Source organism: Mastigoproctus giganteus, chromosome 9 (assembly GCF_048544385.1).
Source record: "Mastigoproctus giganteus isolate SK-2022 chromosome 9, ASM4854438v1, whole genome shotgun sequence".
NCBI lineage: Eukaryota > Metazoa > Arthropoda > Arachnida > Uropygi > Thelyphonidae > Mastigoproctus > Mastigoproctus giganteus.
Genome location: NC_143583.1, coordinates 121,075,335 through 121,098,222, shown reverse-complemented (window position 1 = coordinate 121,098,222; position 22,888 = coordinate 121,075,335). Strand labels below are relative to the sequence as shown.

At 37.1% G+C, this 22,888-nt stretch overlaps 1 protein-coding gene across 2 annotated transcripts in view; it reads right to left on the bottom strand.

Moving 5' to 3' along the window:
• LOC150080687 (plexin-A2-like) overlaps window positions 1-22,888 on the bottom strand; it is a 1,379,917-nt gene that overhangs the window by 1,002,740 nt on the left and 354,289 nt on the right. For both annotated transcript variants that reach the window (XM_090381876.1, XM_090381877.1), the window contains exon 4: window positions 16,392-16,465. The gene's annotated coding sequence lies outside the window, so the exon portion shown is untranslated. The remainder of the gene's footprint in view (window positions 1-16,391; window positions 16,466-22,888) is intronic.

The window sequence follows — 22,888 nt, the reverse complement described above, 5'->3', positions numbered from 1 at the left end:
CTCTCTATCTCTGGGCGTGTCTGAAAACACAATGGAAAGGTTTTCACTTGGCTGCCTTCCATTCTTTATTCTGTTATTCATTCTAGTCGTGTTCACCGGCTGGGCTTCAACTAGTTTAGAATTCAAGAAATGGAGATATCGTAAACGCCTTGAAAATAACATCTTCCCTTCTGTCTTTCTCCTTTGTTGCCGTTTCGTACAGGGGAATTCACGCAGACCATATTCCCTACAGGCACTACACGTATGCATGTACGAGGAAGAAGAGAAGGCGCATCAAAAAAGCAGTGTGACCTGTTAGCAGAATCATGTAGTCAACTCGAAACTGTCGATAGTTTCCACTGTACATCTGTTTCGCATACTCTGTTACACTAATGTACGCAGGGCCGACTTCTCTGTATGCATATATGTGTGTGTGTGTCTGTATGTGTGGGTAACGCGTCTCAGTGTCTGCGTTCTCTTCTGTAAACGGGTATGAAAGCGGAAGAACTGTTTTTGATTCATGCGCTATTCAAACGGCTGGTGCAGGTCATCAGAATGGACACAGCTGCGAATATCGCAATTCTGGACTGCTCGCTGATGCGACGACATTTTCCCTCGAAGGGTCGTTAGACTGTCACTAAAATTTCGTTCGACATCTCTTTTGTAAGCGACGTCGAAGAATTTTTCTTCTGTGGGTTTTCAGGTGTTTTATCAGTAAACAAAGTTTCGAAATGGCCGCTTTCTTTCGTCTTTTGTTTTAATTACCTCACTTATCCTCTTTGCGAATGCTCTTTTTATCCTTATAGGCTATAATTTCTCCAATTCCCCCACACTCCCTAAAATTTCTTTGCTACCCTCGAGCAATTTCTTCAACACTTCTTCCCCGATGCCTTCTCATCAAGAAACACTATTTCAAGTGTTAACATGCCGTTTAGCCATTGTATGATTTTTCCTTTTTTTTTTTCCACTTCGACCCTCCTCTTATCCTAGTGTAGACATTACTGTCAGAGCATTCCCTCTTTCAAGCTCCCATCCGGGTTACTGAAGCATAATATGATTTATATTTTTTACAGCAATTTAAATTTTTATTTAAATTATAATTTGATAGTATGAATCAGAGCTGTAATACTCAATATGTTCTACGTTGATAATAATATTAGTAAATAATAAGAGGAGTATACCTCAATATAGTACGTGGAACACTTCCGTATGATACCCTCCAGAAATTAAAACGGGAAAAAACGAAAAAATCGACAACTTACCGGTACATTAAAGTAAAATATAAATATAATTAAAGTAAAATATAAATAATTAAATAATCAATTTAACACAATTCAAAATCAATTCAAAACAATTAAAATTCAAATTAACGCAATTAAAAGAATCTAACGAAAATATTCAAAACGATTTTCCTTCCTGAAGCTGACAATGCTTTTCGACCGACTGTCGTGATCACAGGAATGAAAATTACCGAATCAGGCTAAACCTGCACCTTAAATAGTGATTATATGTCTTCGCGCATGCGCGTAAAGGTCCACGCGCGTTAATAATAATTTACTAATATTATTATCAACGTAGAACATATTGAGTATTACAGCTCTGATTCATACTATCAAATTAATTTTCAAACTCTTATTGACTATTTCATTCACTTCCTGTCTCTCCAGTAGTATACAATCGATACACACAATTATGGGAGATTTTTTGAATCGCTTGGTACAAAATTACATTAAATCTACACTAAGGTACTCGGCCCAAAGTTACCATATTTCTTTCCTAAAATATTGCCTTCAAAACAACATCGTTCCGAAGTTTGCCAGGGTGAATTTAAATCAAAAAATTTCAGTCATAAAACAACTATCACTGGCGACATCACGTAATATTGTTAAGCTTGCCTTAAAATCTCGATATTCGGATAAACAAAAATACCTTTCCCAGGTTAGGAAGCTTCGCGATAAATTAAAAAATTATCTACATCCGAACGATTGGTCTGTATTGAAGACCTCCATAGATTTGCGACGGGAAGCACAAGCCTCAGAAATAAAAAACAGACACGTTAATAAGTTGCAAACATTATCGAATAGTTCAAGACACGTTCATGCGAATTCTAACACATTGTCGCGAGCTTGCGACCAAGTTCACACGAGTTGGGTGACATCCCCCCCACAGACACATAACGCACTACCACAGAATATGTCGGCTAGTTCACGAACACCCCCTCACCCAGTATCCAACGAACCAACATATCAACAGGTTACAAATCTTTCCTCGTGTACACTATCGCAGGACCAGATTTCACTTTTATCCAAAGGATTAAATTATAATTTACCACCTCGAAAGCTGCCAAAAAAATAATGCGTAATTGATATTGAATTTGGACTTCGTAGTGTTCCACAAAAAGATGTATTTATTCAACAAGTTAACCAAGTAGTAAATAACATAAAAGAAACGCGACTTCCTAAATTGAATACACATGACAGTTCAGCTTTACGAGAACTTCGAGAAAATAAGGACATTATTATACAGAGGGCAGATAAAGGAGATACAGTGGTAATACTAGATAAACATGATTATATTAATAAGTTAGATTCAGTTGTGTCTGATACCTCCACTTATCGTGAAGTGGACCCGGCACTGTTTACCAATTTGGTAAATCAATACAATAAAACGTTAACCACATATCGTAAAAACGACTACATTACTATGGTTCAGTTGAAGGAATTGAAGGCCAGAACATACAATATTCCTGCACTTTTTGGTCAGGTAAAATTACACAAGCCTGGATTTCCGATTCGACCTATTGTTTCCTACAGGAACTCGGCATTTTCAGCCTTAGCCACACATGTATATAATATTATAAAACCTTTTAGACAAGTTATACAATTTGGGATTAAGAATTACGATACATTATTTAATAATCTTAAAGACTGTAGACTCGGCGACAATGACAATTTATTCTCATTAGATGTTACCTCATTATATACGAATGTAAACGTTGAATACACATTAGATATTATTTGGGATATGTTAAATAAAAACTCGACACCGATTAATTATACGAAGCTGCCCATTAAGGAAATTTTTCACTTAATTAAACTATTAGCTGAGGCTAACTACATCACCTTTCGAGACAAGGTGTACAAACAAATTTTTGGATTACCAATGGGTTTGAGCCTGAGTGGCTTAATGTCAGAGATCTATCTCTCAACGATTGAACAGATACATTTGACACCTTTTCGTCCCCGTATCACATACTATGGGAGGTATTTAGACGATGTTCTAGTTATTACTGATAGTAGTACTATCCAAGACATTTTACATTCGTTTAATAACATTCATTCTAGACTCAAATTTACATTGGAAAGGGAAGATACGGATATTAAGTCATTAAACTTTCTAAATTTCACGCTTACCCGTGACTCGAACAAAATACAATTTAGCATCTATCGAAAACCCACAAACACCGGTATGCTTCTTCATTATAATAGCTACCACCCGTTCACCTACAAAAGATCGATTATCTTTAATCAATTTCTAAATGCTTATAAATATTCAACGACGGATTCTGCTTTGGACTCAGAAATACAAATATTAACTAGCAGATTCTTGAACAGGGGTTATCCCATTAACACAATAAATCGAATTAGGGTACAAGCTAAGGATAGGATAAAAAATACTACACCAATCAACAATAGTAATATCAAAAAATACTTTATTTCTGTCCCATATGTTGAACAGTGGCACAAACAACTTAACAGATTCTTTAAAGATACCGAATTTAAAATTATAGCTAAGCATTTACGGAAGTTACACACTATACTGAACAATCGCTCGGTTCTTTCCGCGTTCGCAACACAAATTAATGATCTAGTATACAACATTTCTTGCGGTGATTGCGACTCGTCTTACCAGGGTTCGACGCGGTTTTCTCTTAATATTCGTGTAAATCAACACGAAGCCTCAGTTCGTGCTTCTCGTTCAGCAGCGTCAGAATTAGCCTTTCATGCCATTAACGAAAAACATACTTTTTTATTTAACGAGGCCAAAATACTTAATGTTCAACGTAATTATACGCGACTATTAATTGCAGAAACCGTTGAAATTAAATTACACGAGAATTCTGTTAATGTTCGGCGGCCATATTTGATCTCCGATGCGTGGACCTTTACGCGCATGCGCGAAGACATATAATCACTATTTAAGGTGCAGGTTTAGCCTGATTCGGTAATTTTCATTCCTGTGATCACGACAGTCGGTCGAAAAGCATTGTCAGCTTCAGGAAGGAAAATCGTTTTGAATATTTTCGTTAGATTCTTTTAATTGCGTTAATTTGAATTTTAATTGTTTTGAATTGATTTTGAATTGTGTTAAATTGATTATTTAATTATTTATATTTTACTTTAATTATATTTATATTTTACTTTAATGTACCGGTAAGTTGTCGATTTTTTCGTTTTTTCCCGTTTTAATTTCTGGAGGGTATCATACGGAAGTGTTCCACGTAATTTATTAAATTATAATAGAAGTGATAATGTGCCAGAGTCACAAGCTTGCACAAACTGAGTGGATTACAAATAAAGGAGCATAAAATTTTCTCTGAAGCCCACAATGAAAGGTCCCACCGGCAAACTGAATTTTGCCTGTCAATAAGGAATAAATTTTACGATTAAATATGGTGATGTCAAAATAAAACTCACATGACATTTACTGCTGACACCTTTCTCACGATAGCTAAAGATTTTACATGAAAAAGAATCTAAAATAAATTACATTTATGTATCTCAACACTTTTATAAGTATTATTAGTGCGTTAAGGATCTTTGGAAGCCTTTGAGCAAGATTAGTGTGTCGGAAATTTATTAAGCGTATCTGTGTTACAATCACAAGCAGTTTTGTACTGAAATTTCAATTTATGTTATATACACTCAGTTGGACAGTATTATCACTGTTCATCGAAATATTTTAGTCTTGCAGATCGGACAGAATCTCTTATTTCCTGGATAGTGAAAAGAAGCACTTATACAAACCCATTAAATCTTTTGGATTGAGTGCGACTGAGTTCTACGCAGATCAATGCCCAGACAATGATATCCTAACTGAAGAGAGATCCTTGTCCAGGTACATTTTAAAATCGGAAGTACCTGGACAACGGTCGGCTTCAATTAGGCTCCCTGATCTATGGATATCGGAAGTACCAGTATCTTCCAAAGAAATGTACCTCTACACACAAAAAAAAATACATAATAAAACGATGAGTCCCTAATTCCAGGTGGTTTTCTCCTACCATCTGAATAATACAAATCGAAAATAAAATTGGTAGGATCAGATATTTATTTTCATTAGTTAGATAAGATAGCTATTTTTCAAAAACAGGTTCTGTTTTTATGCTGCAAAGATCTCCTGCTACTCTAACCCAGAAGAAATAACTTATACGTTATGCTATGGGTCAATTGTCTCCGGTTGTATCAATCGACTATTTTGAATAGCATTGGGCGTTTGTGCGTCCGTTCAATTTTGACCAGTCTCTGACAGTCTTAGATGTTGGCTTTCATTCACTGATACAAATTTTGAGATAACTGTTAATTTTCTCAGCTATGAATTATCTTACACCCTTGAGATATATATAAACATTCCCCCTGATTTCATGCCCATTCTCTATGTCTCCAATATTATTCGATTCTCAAAATCGATTAGGTCGAGTGCATATCTATTTTATCGTTTCAAACGACTGTTGAAGATGACTTCTTTGCGGAGACTTGATGTTTCTACTAAACTGTTCATTTAGTGTACATATATATTATTAGTAACGCTTCCAGTCTTCTTATATTTGAATTTTAAGCAGTTCGAGAAAAAAATTAATGCAAAGCCAGTGTAGGTGCTGAAAATATGAAAATAGTGTCTGGGGTTGAAATGATCTGCGAGGTAGCGGATAATATTAGTCCACTACTAGGAAGGCCAGCTGTACTGGTGGTGAGTTGTGGATTTTAACGAAAAGACACCCTCTTCTGGGGATAAGAGCAAATCGTTTTTCACGTGGAGTCTCTCGCTTTATCGAAGAGAAATTTCCATGGCTGCTACTGTACATGGCAAATGCACATTTTGTTAGTTTGTATCCATTTATGCAGTTTACATTGGAACTCTACTTGCACCGTCATGAAAGTAAAGAAAGCATGCTTTTTGGAATGGGTTCACACAGCAGTTGCTCTCCATGATGTTGCATGTGGGATAAACTTTGACGCTTCATTTCTGAACAAGCAGTAAAGGAACAGCGTCGAATACTATAAACCAAATCGTTCCTGTCCTAGAGGAGTACTTACAACCATGAATTTCTGCTTCTTCTTTCTCTCCTTCTACTCACTATTCTATGCAATGAATGGACGATTGCTATATCTGCTGCATCACCTTCTAACATCAACTACGCACAGTCAACGAAAAACGTACACAGTAAGAAACAAAGAGACTTAAAACAGTAATTCTGAAGCTTTATTTTTTTTATAATAAATGAAAAAGTATCTTTTCTTGCTTATAAAATGTTAGAAGACACTCTTATGTTAAAGTTACGCCATCTTAATTTTAATATCTATTACGTTACGTACTTGTCACCACATACGCTTATTCTGAATGCCTTAATGTATTTTAAATGTACTTTAAAAGTTTCTGCGATATTTATGTATTTGTTCAGACAGATTAGATACTGGCTAACAGTCTCTTTTCAAAAATTGCAGCAGCATTTTCATATAGTTCTCACACATATATATAGTTACATTGCTGAAAATATGCCAGGAATATCTCATCCATCCTGTAGGGATATCCCTATTATAGCACATTAGTTATAATACGTCACAGTATGCACTTATGTGTTACTTTATATAAATAATAAATAAATTTTCTGCTTATACTCCGGGACGACCAAACGGTCAGAGGAGCTCACAAGATAGAATACAAGAAACAGCACCGTATTCAGTAGTCACGGGTTTGAACCCCGGTCACTCAAGGCACGTGTACTTATGTACCCGCGCGCCTGACCACTAGGCTAATATACGTAGTTGCATGGCAAATTAACTTTCCTATTTAAGATAATGAGAATGGCTGAAATGGTGATGCGCAGAGAGATCTATGAGGCTATATTAGATTAGAGAGTTATACTGCAGCTGCTAAACATTTCATCAAAAGGAGTCAAACGAAACGAAAATTACCTCTTTTATCTGTGCATTCACCACAGAGTGAATGCACATCAGTTATAGAATATCAACGTTGACTTGGTGTTCTCCGTGACAGTGTAGTGGTTTTGCCACTGTCACTCGATTGGAGATGTCCGAATTCAAATTTCGTCCAAGGCTGGAGGAATTCTTAGATATCTGGGATGCAGTTAGCCGATCTCAGGTGGAGGGAGCAGATGTTTACCCGTGGGTTATTAGCAGTTTTTTCAACATGCACAACGTTAAAAGTGGCTATTGGGGTGAGGGGATGTCCCGGAGAAGAGTCTTCCCTAAAAGGAAGAGTTGTTAGAGAGGAAAACGTTCACCCTCACATTGCCAAATCAACATTGGGATGAATCTAGGAGCTCAACTTCAAGATTCTGCCAGGGCTCCCACCGTACAGTCAAATCTTGTGCCTTCAGAGCGATATGTCTGGACCACTTCAGGGAAGCAATTCAAGGATGGATGGTGCTAAGGTTCATATTGTGGTGCGTAGTTTCCTACACTCTTTGGGAAACTCATTGTTTTCTATGGAATGAAAACAAGCTTCAATCATTGTAATCAACGTGTAGAGGCAGGAGATGATTAAATTAAAAAAGTAGGACATTCTCATGTTTCTGAAATAAATAATTTTCAAGTTACATTGAAATTCTTTTTATTTATTGTATAAATAACACACTAAACAAATTGAAGTTACTCTATTATGCTATCCTGGGAGGTAGCCACACAGCTTGTAGTTTAAATCAGTGGAGACTTACCCAGATTAGAAATGGGGAGGGGGAATCCTGTCAGATCAAACACGAAGTTCCGGTAAAACTTTACTAATGAAATAAAATGGGCAAGCTGATTTTTAAAATGGTAGAAAATCGAATTGCTTCATTGCTGCATCCAATCTACTCAGTATGCCAAAATCGTTTGTCCGATTTATTTCCTTTTATTGTAATTACCTTTTTTTTTTTCAACGGGCCAAAGTCAATTTCGTTCCCTCTGACACTCGCTGAATCTCAACGGTCCCGAGGTAAAATTGCTAAATCTCAATGCCGTGTTTTGAGCAATTAAGTGCTCTGCCGCGAGTATTTATTTCCTGCAGAAACCGTGTAACTATTGGCTCACTAAGACGTCCCTTGGGTGTGCCTTTGGTGTTTTTTACTGTGGCCAGACTAAGCGTCCGTAGTCCTGATGCGAATCTAAGAAGCCTGTAGGGAATGGAAGATACTAGAGAAGTAAAGCGGTCTGTTCTGTAACACACATACACACGTGCATTCTTTTTAGCTTAGTTGTCGCTTGTTCGAGTCACTGCTGTAAGTGGAGAGATTTCTCAGCGATATCTTATTTGAGTGCATCTTGCTTTAGCACAGCTCTCAAATAAAGACAAATGGGGAAGAAAACAATACGAAAAAGAAAAAAGAAACAGAAAACAAAAAATTTAAGTCGAGAAATTTGCGAAATTAAACAATCTAGAATAAGGAGTATAAAAGTATATTTAACAATAAAATTTTCAATTTCAGGAAGATGAAATTAATATCTTGATGACCTTTAGGTTTATTAAAATTTCTACTATTTCGATAATAATGGTAGAAACTTCTTTGCGATTCTGGCTCGAGGCATAGAGGAATTCGATCGGGTAAAAGACTTCATTTTCTGCAGCATATTTTATTGGCAGGCAATTCTAAACTATTCCTTTTGAACGGTGTTTGCTGCAGTCGGTGTAACATCACCTGGAGGTGTCCACAAGGCTTATCTGATACCCTCCTTACCAGTTAAAGTGGAATCCCGAGTTTGCACTCATTGCTATACACCGTGATGGGGGGGGGTGAGAAACCACTCACTCACGATCCTGGACAATATTACACCGCGCAAAAGCTCAATTCCCGTTACGACTTTGTTTATCGAGACAGGTGATAACGACTCTCCTAAAGCAAGCAAGTGATAAGGTCCATTGATCTTGCTAGTCGGCTGCTCTTAATGTTTTAATGTGGGGGAGAGGGAGGATCGTGCACCCAGAGAGACGAATCTCTTGATTTATTTAAAAATTAAGTGGAAAGTAGATAAAGACATTATCTGTAACGATTTAGATGTTTCTATGAGAAAAATCGTTGTTATTTTGACTCATTCATGTATGGTCAGAAATCTCCATTGCCTCAATCGTCAAGCTTTTCATATTATTAAAGTTGTCCGATCACAAATATACGATTACAAACAGAACTCGCTGTCGGATAAATTTTCTGTTCTCCTGAAGAGAAAGCTGTTCCCACATCCTATGAAACCATTGAGCATCGATTACACATATCGATGTGTAATTCATCAATTACATATCATGTAACTCATCAATTACATATTGATGTGTAAACATCAATTACAAATATTGAGCATCGATTACACATTAATTCATCTTCAGAATGTAAGCACCCTTGCGATCTTCGGTGATTTTTGTGTTTTGTGGGATGAAACCCTCGGCATATCGCAGAGGATTTCATTCGACAAAATAAAAATTGTTACAGACGGAGCATGCTAACGCCTCAAGCTCTTAGTTGCCCCGGAAGAAAATTCTAACAGCTATCAGTCAAGGTGCAAATAACTGAGAAAATTGATTAACACAGATCTCAAGTACAGAGCAGCATAATTAAGGATTATCGTTTATAAATCGTAAATAAAGATTACATTAAAGGCAATACGATCAGATAATTTGATCAGCTCAGATCAAAGAGAAGACGCGTGCTTGTCTCATTGGCAGTTGGATCAAGCCGTGATTGCAATGCATAACAATTTGTGAGGTATAATGGTGTGTAAACATATTCTGACACACACACGCGCGGAAAAATATAAAATGAACAAAATCAATCAACACAGCAATCATGCATGTAGAGAAAAAAAACATCGTTCTGTATGTAGCTAACGAAAAACCGAAGTTTTCACATTAAAGAATTGTGCGTCTCAAATTCTAATTGATATCACCACCCCCATATAGAGAAATATATTGCTCTTTATTCTCAGTATGATTACTGCGTGGACCAGCGATTAATAACTTACAGGACGACTGTCAATGGTTTTAGCTGGGTTGACCTTACAGCCTTAAGAGATATTTTAAATGGTTCTTTAAAATGTCCAATCTGCGAATTAATCCTTAAAATATATGAAGAATATTTTGATATATCTTGAAGAGTTCAAGAAACAAAAAAACAGCTGTTCTACTGCTCATTATTCTATTTCTCGAAGCATTAAATTCAAATTGGATTAACCACGAAGGGTACGAAAGACCCATGAATTTTCATTCAAATACAGTTTTGTACGCTCTGATATTTGCCCTTTCCCATATTCTCAAACATTGCCCGGAACAATCAGATGGTTTTAATTTTAAGCAATCCAAGTGACTTCAAAACTTAAATTTTCTGCTGAACTGTCGCCAAAGTATAGTAGAAGCTCAAACTACACTATTGATAGTGATTTCTGATGGTTTACTTTTGATATCACTTCTACAGTCTCATAACTGGATTAAATTTAATAAGAAGTTCAAGAAGTGTCAAGAGATTTGTCATTATGAGGTGCAGCTAAGTTTTAAAAAATATGACTTCCTCCCATAGTCATAAAATTCATCTATTATTCATCTATTAACGAAATGACATCGTTAATGAATTTAAAATTTTCCTACTGTCATTTCTTACCAAGCGTTCTTCAGTCATGTCACTGGGTTATATTGTATTTCCATCGTAATTTTTCTGGAGTTATCTTCAAACCACCAAGAAAAACCAATGTTTACAGTTGGAAAACAAAACCGTTGGTTAGGCAAAATGCACTTATCCTCCATATTTAATATGAAAATAATTCGATTTGCTTGAAACAAAAGCAAATTGTGGAAAGCAACGACACATGTGTTATACCATAATCCTAACCTGATCTCCTATCAATCCCATATTGAATATGATGCGATGCGCAAGCGTGAATATCCATATTTATTAGAGTGGAAACTAGGATCCTGTATCGATACAGTACTCTCCAACGATAGTAGTGCATCTATGTCGTCATCAATAGTAGTTCTGGCCTCAGTGCTAGCGATGTGGCTACAATGTTGTTGGGCTTTAGGCGAACCAGCGGCTAAGACCATAGTGTGCTATCTATATTATGTCTATATATTGCGTGTGGTCTATGGTTGATTTTCTGGGCGAAAAGCCTAATTTTCCGAGCGGAAAAACCATGCCACCCTCGCCTGAGACTGGCTAATTCAACCGTGTTGAAAAAGGCCCATAAAATTTCCTCGCATCATTAATGGGATTCGAACTCGCATATTTTCCACCCGGTGTGGGAAGGATGGTAATTGTATCAACTGTGCTACCCGCTAGGGCCTGTGGTTAAGACCACTGTTTTTCCTACAGTGTAAAAAAATGTCAAGGCTTGATTCTCGTTAGAGCGAAAGGAACTTAGGAGCTTTTCACACCGTAGTCGAACTAACTTCGCCTCTGTCAGCTAGCTTTTTATCCAGAAAACTGTGGTTTTAAAGTAGCTAAAAAATAAAACCGAAGCCATAGAATAGATTGATGCCCGGTCTCAGTACGATACTTAGGTGTTTATTATAAAAAATCTTGTTATCATCACCTTAGTTGTATGCAGTAATTAATTGCAGTAATAAATGTCCAGTATCTGAAACTTTATAACAATAATGTGGCTAGTATCTGTTAGTGTTTGAGCTAAGTACGCAATATTAAATTAAAAATTCAAAAAGATGCTATTATATAAGGGATATTTTTTCATACGTTACTACTTTTGTAGAAATACATGGTGGAAATTTACTTCGGATAGAGACAAGGCCATCACCAAATTGTGGTGATGGCCTTGTCATCACCAAATTGTGGCTGTTGCTGTGGAGTGAAAATTAATGTGGGTAATTAAAATAGACTGTATAAGTACATATGTAATTTAATCAGTTTTAGATAAATGCAAAGTCCAGTTAAATTGGCGTTGTGGCAAATAATATGACTGAGCTGCAGGGCTTCTGTAAGGTAGAAAGAGATCGGAAGGATGGTCTGCTAGAGTAAGTGTCAAAATGGTGTCATACGCAACAGAGAAAAGTGTATTATTAAGAATCTTTTAATTTTAAGTTCTAAATTGTCACTCGGATACAAATAAATTCTCAAGGAATTTAAAGATGGTGAAATTCCTAAGCGAAGCTGTATTTTGTGATTGAACAGCAAAAAAAAAAAAAAAAAAAACATAAAAGTTCTTTGAGAGGATCTGATAATTACTCTCATATAATTTCACTCCCCAAAATCCGAGAATATTGATTTCTGGCAATCAGAGAATATTGCCGAAGACATTTTAACATTTCTTCACAAAGAAGCCGAAATTTTTCTGTACGTTACACTAAATTTTGTTTCATTAGCATCCTTCTATAAAAGCTACAATTAAAAATAGCCAATCTTTTTGTGATGACGTATATGACAAAGTAAATTAATGGCGCTAAGTGAAAGAAAAAGTGGAGCACTTAGGCCCTATATTATTAATATAAGCTCATTAATAAATATCATTTGGACAGTTAAAAATAATATAAAGGATAATGTAAATTTGAAAATTTAAAACGAAAGCAGGACCTGTCTAATAACACTACGTTCTCATAGAGTCTTATCAGACCGTTACTGCTTTAATATGTTTACTTTAATTTTAAAATAGTGTTTCTCTGCATGAGTCATAAATTCAATTTCGCAGCATACCTCGTGAATACATCTTGGTGTGCGATTTGCATATTAATACCTGTTCAGCAGATCTGTGTGCGGTTAAATAATTAGGCTAGTTGTGAATATATTTTTTTCAGGTTATTTACCAACACAAGATAATTCAAGTAATTAGCGGGCCCGAAATGTTATAAAAACCAACAAAACAATTATTTGTCTATAAGTTGTAGATATACGATTCCAGAAATAAATCCTTTCCTGCCAAAACGACAGATTCTCATGGGCTGTATTCAAGAGCTAACTGCATAGATTGAACTGAATCTCCGTTTAGCCATGATATCGATTGGTCTGCCTACCGTGGTTTCTATAGCGACCAGCACTTTTATCAGTAGTGAGGTTACTGCGGATTTCTCAACCATTCCTTTTTCCAAGTGACCTTTGCACCGATATTTATACCGAGATCCTCCTTTGGTCATCGCTACTTCAAAAGAGTGGCTATTTTTCTGTGTACCCTTATACCAAACACTCACTATATTCTTAAGGAAAAGAAAGAGAGTGATTAACTGTTTTAAAAGAACATTTCTCAGACAGCCCGATTTAACGCTGGCTGTACCTCTGACCTGCCTTGAGATATAGCACTTAAATCTATGAAGCGCACCAACTGATTATTTTGGATAATTCGCTCAATGTGTGTGCAGAAATAGATTTAAGTTCAACTAATTGCACGGGTAATTATAATTACAAATCCAATTAAGAAATAATTACATTGGATTCACTATCGTGCAAATGATAGTGAATCCGGTTATGGTTCTCCGCTCATATAGTTTTGCCTTTCCTGTTAGATTGGAAAAGTTTGTAACGTATTTTTTTTATAACTACAACCCTTACAGTTTTCGTTCGTTAGTTCATCTGCATAAGCAATTTCGGCAAAATTACTCGACTCAAAGAGATCAAATTCATATGGTGTGTTTACGTTACAAATCATAGGGAAAAGTAAGGTTCAGCATCCCTGAGGACAAAGAGTTGAAGAGCACTTGATTTTCAGTGATTATCTTTAAATTTAACGAGAGGCTGCATGACGTAATGGATGAAAATTGCCGGAAATATTTTTCAAAGAGGTCAGGAATTAAAACTCTCTCATTTTATCATAAATTTGAAATAGGATTCGTGTTTGAAATATTAATTTCAATTTTTACAAAGGACACTTAAATAATTATGGTATTGACAGTGGGGATGAGTTGTGTTCCCTAACAGCGGAATACGACTCATTTTCATTATTATTAAAAATCTATTCATTAAATCGACGTTGTTGAAATCCTATTGCATACAGTGTGAACAAAAAAGTCAGAATGGTCATGGTCATGTTGGATACTTACCTTAACGTTCAATTTTCTTTAATCGTGCAAGTCACACCGATGCAAACAGTTTGGTTTTAGGTCCTTATATGTTTTTCTTCGCATAAAAGAAAATAAATACTTTTAATTGGATTTTAAAAGCTTTCCTGGCTTTTGGATCATAACTGCAGCAATAATTTATGAAGCAATAATTCAGACACAGCATGGGTTTGTTAAGGAAAAGTCTTATCTGACAAATTTGATTGGTTATTATGATGTGGTTACAAAGGAACCGGATGCAAAAAATAATTTTGATATCATACATTTGGATTTCAGGAAAGCTTTTGACACTGTTGCACATGGAAGACTATTGTACAAATTGGAGCAGAATGGTATTAAGGATAAGTTGCTACAATGGATAAAAGGATGGTTGAGTGGGAGAAGACAGAGGGTGGTAATCAATGGGTGTTGCTCTTTGGATTAATGTTATTAATGGAGTCCCATAGGGTTCGGTGTTGGGTCCACTGTTGTTTTGTATCTTTATTAATGATACTGATGAAGGTATATCAGGCTTAGTGTCGAAGTTTGTAAGATGATATAAAGGTTGGCAGGATTGTTAATGACAGTAATGGCAGTGTGTTACTACAAGAGGATCTAGAAAATTTGGGCAGATGGGCTGAGAAGTGGCAACTGAAGTTTAACATTGAGAAATGCAAAGTACTGCATATGGGTAGAAGTAACCCCAGAGAAACGTACCAACTGTGTGGTACTACACTTAAGGTGGTAGAAAATGAAAAAGACATGGGAGTAATTGTGCAGTCAAATATGAAGTTTTCTGAGCAATGCAGACAGGCTGCCAGGGCAGGTCATGGGGTTTTGTCAATGATATACAGGAATTTTGCTAGCAGGGAAAAGGAGGTGATTGCCCTCTGTATAAAGCAAAGGTCAGGACACACCTTGAGTACTGCGTACAGGTCTGGAGGCCTCATTTTAGGAAGGATGTAGATTTGCTTGAGCGTGTAAAGAGAAGGGCAACAAGATTGGTGAGGGGAATGAAGGGATCCTCTTACCAGGAGAGGCTTAAGTTCTGCAAATTGCAGCAGCTGGAGACTAGGCACCCACGAGGGTGTGCCTAAGGCACACCCTCGTGGGTGCCTAGTGGGTGCCCTGTGTATAAGGCCTTGAATGGGTTGAGCACGCTGAATTCTGATGGGATTCTTCCACTTGTTCAGATTATGAACCTAAGGGAGGATAAATTGAAATCGAGGAAGGCCAGATGTTGAATAGATGTGCGGAAATTTGCCTTTAGCCAGCGGGTGGTTAATTGCTGGAACAAACTTCCATCTGTCGTTGTGGAAGTTTATAGGTTAAATAAATTTAAGGAGGAACTGGACAAACATTTAGAGGGGACTGTTTTGTAATTTTTTTTGGCTGATGCTGCATAAGCTCATACGCTTGCTTTCTTGCATCACATTCCACTACTACTACAACTGTATACCCAACTGAATTTTTCAGTACTATCAAATAAAAGTAACCTGCCACCAAATGCCAAATTATCAAATTCAAGCCATCGAGTAGTGTTAATTCTGGTAAAAATTGCAAGTATTGCATATTCTTCGCAATTTTTATATAATTAAAATTAACATAAATAAAACCAGGAACTACATAATATACTAATGACTGTGATATAAAATGCAGAATCTATCAGCTCTACTTATATGTATTTGTGGATTCTACATTAAAAATGTGCATCTTCAATCAGTGACTAAAGAGTCAGTCATTGGTCGAATAAAGTGATCAGGTCTCCTGTTGAGTTCAAGTTTTAGATATTTCCTACTTCCATGCAACACTAAGTTTTGCCTCAGATCCAGTCTCTGGGTTTTCTCAAGGAATAATTATCTTTATTTTAAGAACAAGAAACAGAACTTAAGGCAGAAGGCTCAGATTACAAAAAAAGGGGGGGGGGGCAGAAACTTCAGGAGGTTCTTAATTTCGGTGTGGCAGGTTAAGCTCGGTAAGCCTTCAATGAACAAAAAATAAGAAGAATGAGGTTGCAAATGATAATAACTTTCACAAAAGAAGACATAATGTACAGGACATTTTCTAGGCGTACAGAAAGCTTGAATGGATGGGTTAATCATTAAACACAAAGTCATGTATATATTAAGAGGTAATTAAATGTAACAAATTACGTACAAAATATCAAAAAAACATACCAACTGCAGTGTTGAGTCTATCGCTCCTGAAATGATTCACGGCACGACTTTTAATCCTGGTTGTTTTTTGATATCTAATAGAAAGATAGTTACCTCGTTAATCAACGAAAGTATTCAAGTTTGCGTGATCATAATAATTTCTACCTGCTCCTTATAAGTAAAATGTCACTTTTTATGTCTGATTGAGGAAAGGGACAGGGAAAATTGTCACTAATGAGCCGATAGAAATTATAAATAGCTTTTTCTAGAAATATTTTCAAACTTGTAGTTGACCACAAACATTTAGAGATTCATTAACTAAGGTTAAAACTGACATAAGTTGACTAAATTATCGTACAATTAAAAAAACAGATTACCCGAATATACGATAAGGTAGACCCAAAAGACACCGCGTGGCTCAACAAGGATTAGCAAACATCAGAGGCAGGCATCCATTAATTTATTTAAAAATAATGAATGTCTTGTCTTTCTAAAACTTCCGTGAGTTCAAGGCTCCACGACAACCACGGTTGATTCATATTAGAAATGCGCCTACGTAATTTCTGACAAGTTGAATATGCAACTAGAGCCATTCCGCATCTGTGTTATTCATGAGTAAATGGACTGCAACTCGTAAAAGGATGAGTTATTTGCATGTTTATAACCGGTAGCCAACTATGGTCTATATATCAAACGCCAAGTAGGTTAAACCCTCAGGAAATGGATAAAAGCCTTTGCTCGTGTGTATCAGCAGGCTGGGTAGCAGTAAAGGCAGCTGTACAGCGAAAGACGACACTTGAGGGGTGGAATCTTGTCTTGGTCACGATGGTACCAATTGAAGCGGTAAAACTGCCTCAAAGGAAATTTAAAGGTGGTCGAAATACTAGAGGGCGACCGTTTCATTCTCTCAGAAGAGCAGACAAGATGCCTTTTAAGCACACTCCAACTCAAACGTCTAAAGCTCCAGGAATTGTAACATGGGACACCTTAATCTTTTCCCCAAGGTACTGTCAGAGTTAGTATGGCTATTGTGATAAACACTATGCCCATCTCAAAAACGACTGACTGTGACGAGTCAAGGCATCGCGTTTAATAATTACTCTCCAGTGACTTCACACATGAAATCATGGGAGGTTTATCGTCATGAATTTCACGAGTACATTAAAATTAATCTACATTAAGTACATTAAAATCGAAAACAAAAAAAATGGTAAATTTATTTCAGAAAAAAAAAAAAAACATGAAAATAAGTTTATGGCAAAGATGTATGCATTTTTATTTTACTCGACATGAAAATTTGAGGAAAGAATGAAAATCAGCTGTATAACACTCTCGTTTCCTAAAATAGGAGAATGATAAAAAAATAATTCATTACAAGTTTATGCATAAAATATCAGTGCTTTGAAGAATCGAACAGAACTATGTTGTTCAAGAATCTATCATTACAAGCATACCACGACATTTCTTATAATAATTAATTAATTATTATATAACTTTCAGGAGTTTAACTATCAGCTTTGACTGCATTGGAGGTCTAAATCTACAACAGTTCGCATAAGTTCAGGCTATAATTAGAAGCTTCAAGCTGGTGTTCAACTACCTTAAATGGTTCCTTCAGTTTATTAAACATCCATTGGACAAATCTGAACTGCTTTCTTCAATTCCAAATGCGTCTAATGGCATCCACGTTTATAAATGAGAGTCGGTTTATTAAAATTCGATAAGTTATTTAGTTTTTTGTACATTAAATCCGATTAACTTCACCAAAGAATTCTGTTGAACTAAGTTTTTTTTTTTTTTTTTTTTTTTTTTTTCGATATTGAGTTGGGAATTCAATTCATTGAGTAATTCCAAAAACAAATTGACTCTGAGACAACCGTGTAGTTTACAAATGTCAGCGATAATTCTCATTGTTAATAATATCTGCAAAATGCCTATTTTGGAATTTCGTGTGGGCTCAAACACGCGAAGTAGGGAACTCCATACCTAAACGCTAATCGCTTTGCCACGGCTGGCCTTCTTCTACAAGTTCATTTATAATTTTGGTGGGCAGATTCATACAGACATTTCATGCATAAAGAATGCAACATCGATTTCTGCGCAATTTTTTTTTTCAGCCAGTTGATAACGTATACGAGCAAAGAGATAAATGCAAGTGTTCCAATGAGCAAGGCCCAAGGCATTCTACAAATGGAAATTTAAGGTCACATTGAGTGCTTTCGGCTCTGAGAGTGCGGCAATGTTCACAGTTGCACACTATGATTGAAAATTAGTTAACCGACAAAATAATGAGTTTTCCTGCCAGATAGTGACAAGCAAGAGCCATAACAATTCCCATCCACAACTGCTAAATCACTGAATAACTACGTTTAAATTAAATATTAAAGAAAAATTACTCTTAATTTGTCTTTAATTAATTATTGTTATATAACTTTTAAGAGTTTCGCCATTACCTTTGTTTAATAAAACTGCATTGCTCGTCTTAATCTATAACTATACGCAAACGAATGAGTCCAGGCTATACTCGGGAGTTTGGACCTAGTTCAATCGATGGTTCTAGCTGAAGTTGATAAGAAACCTCGTCTTTCATAAACATATCTTCCACGCTACACACTTTAAGCCTGCCTCAGTATATAAGCCATCTGTACAGCTTCCTTGATTTTTTCTTATAGGGACTTTTTATTTTAACGATACGTTGCCTCATTACTGTCTTCATTTAAATTGGGTATCTTATAAGCATATATTATTGCCTTGATCGGAATTCTTTAGAGTCCAATTGTTATGAAACGCATGCAGCAGTGTTACAGTACAGGGAACACTTTTTTCTTTTTATTTCGGTTGCATTTGCATCCATCTGAGAGATGAGTTCCACTTTAATCCCCAAATCCGCATCTCTTTGGAGGCGAGGCAGAAAGAGTGCAAATCATTTCTACGCCACTGGAAATTAGGTTTGCTTTGACCCATTTCTTAAATTTATTCGCCAAGTGTTTAAGATGGAAATCTTATTTTCTGAAATGGAATATTCTTCATTTAAATAAGCTGAAATATTTGGCAGCGGCCAAATAAATGATAGGGCTTTGCTTCTAACCTTACCTTATTATTTATGTGAAGCAGGCTTTCTTCAAGCGAAAATACGCATATTTAGTTGCGAGACGTTATCTGCAAAATTTCCTCGGGATATCTGTGAGTGATCTAAACCTTAGTCATCAAATAGTATCACGAACGCCCGCAAAAATCAATAAAACAAGGCGAAGTTTCGGGCCGGTGGAGATGGATGACAATATCACCTAGCTTTTAATATGCGTCTTCGGTTTCTGAAGAGAGAGAGAGAGAGAGAGAGAGGAAGGCTACTCTGTTACTAATTCATATGGCGTTCACGGAACATTCTGTACCGTTGGTTAATAAGTAGAAGGTGTCTTCGGAAGAGAATGGTTTTCAGCAAATTACGAGACTACCCTTACTGTTGCTACTGGAAAGGGTAAAGTGTGGCGGCCGATCTTTGACGGCGTTTATTAGCCTTAAACGGACTCTGAGGCCTGTGTCACACCGCCCGCTAGGTCATTTATGGCTAACAGGGTATTCGTCGTCACGTGCTGGGCCACAACGTGTTGACTTCACCCGAAAACAACGATCAATACGAGCGGCGTCCACGGAATTTTTATTACAGTCAAAGTAATCTTTTATGGCTGCGAAGAAGATTTCCAGGGATTGTGTGTTTACTAGATTAAACCCGACTATAGTAAAGGGCACGTAAGGGTATTGGTCTCACTGTCCAGCTTCCACAGAAAGAAGCTGCTTACCACATTCAAATCTGCCATGCAATTTCGTGCATTGAGCATCAGCATTTAATACGATGGATTGCAACACGCGCATTTAGAAAGATTGTAATTTCTAATTATCGTCTAGAGATGTTCTCTTCTGCTTGCTGGTCCCTGTTAAAAGAAAACAAGAGACGAGTTATCGGATCTCGACGTACCAGCCAACGAGGTATCAGACGGTATATCTTAGACTCTCATAAGTCTTCGCACTGAGCCCCTCCCCATTATTAACGAAGACAGCGGACAAGCGACACACACAAACTTCAAGCGTGCATGCAGTTCAGTATGCAAACTACGTAGTTCTTTTTTTTTATTCTCCCCAGATGAATATATCCACAGCAATGCACGCTGCACATCAATCATCAGTGGTGACTTCATATCAAGACTGCAGCTCTATAAAGTTTCTGTATCCTAATTTAGTAGAGGTAAGAAAGTTTGCTTACTGCGAGAGATTTAATATAACCATTTCAATAATGGAATGTCAAGGAGAACTAACTGATGTTCCATAATGCAGCTGTAAAGCACCGATGTACTGCAACGAAGAAAAATAAAGGAAGAGGGGGAGGGGAAGTGGGGGATTAAGCGCAGTTGTGTGCTTTCGCCGAAAATCAAATATTTCTGCAAGCAATAAACTTCCCGCTTAATTTCTTCTACATGTACCCGATGGCATTTACAAAATCTTCTTGGTAAAAAAAAGAATCTTTATCTAAGCGTAAAAATAAAAGAGAAATATGACAGAAATGGAGATTTAATGTATTTATTAAATAAAAAAGTGAGCGAAATATGCATAAAAATAAACGCACTGTATTTTAATAAATATGTAGCGAAGAATGCGATTTAACTTGAAACAAATGCGCATAAGATCTGCATAAAAATATGTCAGAAATTTATTGAACAACGAGCATTTTGCCGTCTATCAAATAGGAAAGAAGAACTCATCAGAAAATGACGTTAATCCGATGTGTGATCTTTCTCACTGCAATACCATGATTCTCCCTCAATGTCTTTTTATACTGACAGAAGGACATTGATGAAGCCAGGATAAGTTCATGAAGATGTCGCGTTGCGTCTTGAGTAAAAGCCGCAGTGCATCTGCTTAGACCACCCGGCCATGCTTATTGGAATTACCATCTGTAGATGCTATACCCATAACTCATCTCTTATAAGGTTTTGGTGCCGATCTGAAAACCATCTACTAAATGAGAATGAAGACCTATTTTATGTACTCGTATTTAGCCTGCCCCTTAATCTCTCTCTGGGATGGAATCCTCAGTTGCTGGAAGAGTCCGCTGATTCAAAAAAATGTTGCAATCATGGAATTTGAACGGCTTACTCCACATCCCTTAGCTTTCTTTTGAACAGATTGAGAAAATGAAACGCATTTCATACACCGTGTTAAAAATCTCTAGCGTGACAATTCAGTTCCTTCACTTTTTTTGATAGAAATTCGGGAAATATGCAACAAAGAAAGAAGAATGCTAATAAAAATGCGTAAAATGCGCATTTTTATTCTTTTATTCATATGAAAATGCGTAAGAGAGATTAATCTACAAAATTCGAAGTTTTAAATTTACATTTTTTATTCTTCTTCTTCTTCTTCTTCTTTGGTCCTTAGCTGGCAGCTGGGGGAGGCGGTTGGCCACGCAACCAGTATGCTGCTGTAGGTGCCGCAGGGTTTCGGACTTGCTCTGTGATGTTCTTCCATACCTTACGATCCATGGCTTCAGTCCTGGCCTGGTTAAGGTCGAGACGTCGGCTCTTCAAGTCATCTTCCACTTGCTTGGCCCACGTTTTCCTAGGCGCGGTCCGTTGGATGCTCCATTGGGTGGGTCGTTGTCTCCAAAGGAGTGTGGATGGTATTCTGTTCGTGCCCATTCTACATACGTGGCCAAACCATCTGAGCCTTCGCTTCTGGATTTGGTCGTCAATGGTTGGTTGCTGTTGGCATCTGGCGCGGATGGTATCATTAGTGATGCGGTCGCGAAGAGAGATGCCCAAGATCTGCCGCAGGCATCGCATTTGGAATACCTCAAGTTTGTTCAAATCTAACTTGAGACAAATCCATGTTTCCGATCCGTAAAGAAGAATGGGCAGGATCAAAGTCCGGAAGAGTCGGATTTTAGTCTTTGTGGAAATGTTGGTCCTCTTCCACAGACACCATTTGAGCGAGGCGAACGCAGTGGCCGCCTGTCCAATTCTGCTGTGGATTTCCATGGTGGATGCAACTTTCTTCTCCTGGACCAGCGACCCAAGGTATTTAAAGTCCTGCACTTGCTCGATCTGGACGCCTTCGAGATAGATGGTGGCTTGCGACCCATCTGTTGTCAGGGCCTTTGTCTTACCAGCATTGATCTTCAAACCGTATGGCCGGGCAATGCGGGCAATGTCGTAGAGGATGTCCGTGGCTTCAGCGTCGTTACCGGCAAGGATAGCACTATCATCAGCAAACATCAGGTCAGTCACATAGTGATCCTTGTCATATTGTATGCCCTGTCTGTTTCTGAATGCTTGCCTCATAATGGCGTCAACCACGATGTTGAAAAGCAACGGGGAGGCTACATCCCCTTGGCGGACTCCAGTTTGGATGGTAAATTCCTCTGATAAATCGTTCTGGATGCGCACCTGGCTGGTTAAACCGTTGTATGCAGTTTGGAGGAGTGTGATGACTTTTCGAGGTACATGTTCAACATTTTTTATTAG